This window comes from Emydura macquarii, unplaced genomic scaffold (genome assembly GCF_026122565.2).
Source record: "Emydura macquarii macquarii isolate MOO-44397 ecotype Brisbane River unplaced genomic scaffold, CSIRO-AGI_Emac_v2 contig_2687, whole genome shotgun sequence".
Lineage (NCBI taxonomy): Eukaryota > Metazoa > Chordata > Testudines > Chelidae > Emydura > Emydura macquarii.
Genome location: NW_027132824.1, coordinates 47,472 through 50,046, shown reverse-complemented (window position 1 = coordinate 50,046; position 2,575 = coordinate 47,472). Strand labels below are relative to the sequence as shown.

Below are 2,575 nucleotides of genomic sequence, written 5' to 3'. Positions count from 1 at the left end.
GTCCTTTTCCCTGCAGGACAGTCCACACTATCACAACATTTCCAGCCTCTGATTCTTATCATTGGTATTTTGGTAGGACCTACAGGAACTCAGATGTGGGACCCTTTCTGCTGGGTGTTGCGCGAACACATAGTAAGAGGCTATCACTGTTAGAAATGGATACACATTTAATGGATGAGAGAAACAAAGGATTTAATGATCCCCGTATAACAGATGAAGAAACTGAGGCACAAAGCAATTCACTGATTTACTCAAGGTCAAATAGGGAATCTTCCACAGAACCTGTACTTGAACCCAGATCTCCTGTGTCCCACTCCTTTGTCTTAGCCAAAATATAATGCTTTGTAAATAATCCCATGGGCTCTTTAAATGTAGGTGTGTTGAGCTGATACAGTTCTCAGTTACTAAACACTATAGCAAGCTGCTCTCCCTCCTTCTCCCTCTGGAGCCATCCAGTGCTCAGGGCCTGGAGGTCAATGGAGCTTTCCCATTGTCCATCAGAAGTTACAGCCGCTTTCAGAGTCAATGTCCACAGCTGTGCACCTCTCTTCCATTCCAAGTTCTCTTTGCTCAGTCCCCCTCTTCTGGGTTTGTGACTCTTTGGAAATTGGTGTCCTGGACAATGGCAAAGAAACAACACAGAAAATTCAGCTTGAGTCTTGGCCATGCAAAGGGGTGCTGCAGTGCAGGGGGTGGCGTAGGCAACTCAGGAGGGGGCGGTCTTCCCTCAGTCAGGGCTGGTTTTTAATGCTGGAATGCTGTGATAGTGTGGACTGTCCTGCAGGGAAAAGGACACCTGATTACCACCTATAAGTATCTACATGGGGAACAAATACTTAATAATGGGCTCTTCAGCCTACCAGAGAATGGTCTAACATGATCCAATAGCTGGATGTTGAAGGTAGACAAATTCAGACTGGATATACTGCATACATTTTCAATAAAGAGAGTCATTTGATCCTTGGTAAATTGTTCGAATGGTTTAATGGACTCTACATCGAGGACAATTTTAATATCAAGATTGATGTTTTTCTAAAAGACATGTTCTAGGGGACACTGTTGGAAGATGGACCGTTAGTCTGACCCAGATGATCACAGCCCTATAATCTATTAATCTAACTCTAACCCTGGAGTAACTCCACTGGCCTCCTTTCTAATTCTAACCTAACCCTGGCATAAATCCGTTGACTTCCTGACCACCTCTATTGGAAGACATTCCATTTCAGCTATCAATTTTTGCAGGACTGGGATCAGGCCCCTTTCATTTTCCTGAATGCTGCCTTGATTTCCTTATTCCTCAGTGTGTAAATGACCGGATTCAGCATCGGGGTGACCCCGTTACAAAAGATCTGAGTGGGGGTAGCCAGCACATTGCTCAGGGACGGCTGGGTGTAGAGGACGGCACAGGGCCCGAAGAAGAAGCATACCACTGTCAGGTGTGATGAACAAGTGGAAACCACTTTCTGACGGTGCTCAGCACTGTGCATTCTCTCCACGGAGGCAGCAATCTGACGAAGGACATGAGGATGAGGAGGAAGCAGGGAATGGACACCATGCCAATATTGGTGAAGCTCACGGTCTCGATGACATACGTGTCCACGCAGGCCAGCTTCACCACGGGGAAGATATCACAGAAGAAATAGTCTGCCACATTGGGCCCGCAGTAGGGCAGCATAAAGGTCAGACTGGTGAGAATGGTGGCGTGAAAGGAGCTGGTGACCCAGGTGCTGGCAGCCAGGTTGGCGCATATCCTCCAGTTCATGATGATCAGGTAGTGCAGCGGGTGGCAGATGGTCACATACCTGTCAAAGGCCATGGCGGTGTAGATCAGGCATTCCGTGCTTCCTAGGAAGTGGTAGAAGAAGACCTGGGACATGCACCCTCCCAGCAAGATGGTTCTACTCTTGGCCCAGAGACTGACCAGCAATTTAGGGGTGATGATGGAGGCGAATCCAAGGTCCACCATGGAGAGATTGCAGAGGAAGAAGTACATGGGAGTGTGAAGGTGGGAGTCAGTGAGGATGGCTGATGAGATGAGCAAGTTGCCCAGCAGGTTGCAGAGGTAGAAAGTTAAGAAGCTGATGAAGAGGATGGTCTCCTGGCCTTTGGTGTTGTGGATCCCTAAGAAAATGAATTCTGACACCACAGTGCAATTCTCCATTTCCATGCGAGACGGGATCATTTCTGGAGGTATAGAGAGAATGAAGCCAGATTAGTAATCTCAATAAATCATGATTTGTTTATTCCTTTGTACCCCACAAGCTTTACTCTCAAAGGGTAAACCTTTCTAACCCCCATACGTTTGGTGGAAGTGAGTGGAGAATCTGGACTCATATTTGGTCAATTCTACTCAATTCTATTTTCCTTTCTTCTTTTCTGTTCAACTATCTTCTATTCTATTCAGTTCTTATAGCTCATCCATCATCACGGTATCAGAGAGCCAAAGAAAAATTAATAAAAGGAAAACAAATTATCATGAATTGGAACATGAATTTAGCTGACTCCTAAGTACCTTTCCAGAGAGAGTGCAAGACCGAAAAAAACCTCCAAAATACTTCAGTATGATCATGCAAAA

General features: G+C 45.8%; 1 pseudogene; it reads right to left on the bottom strand.

The window, feature by feature from the left end:
- Positions 1-1,250: 1,250 nt before the first annotated feature.
- LOC137164726 (olfactory receptor 10D3-like) lies at positions 1,251-2,167 on the bottom strand (annotated as a pseudogene).
- Between the last annotated feature and the right edge of the window lie 408 nt (positions 2,168-2,575).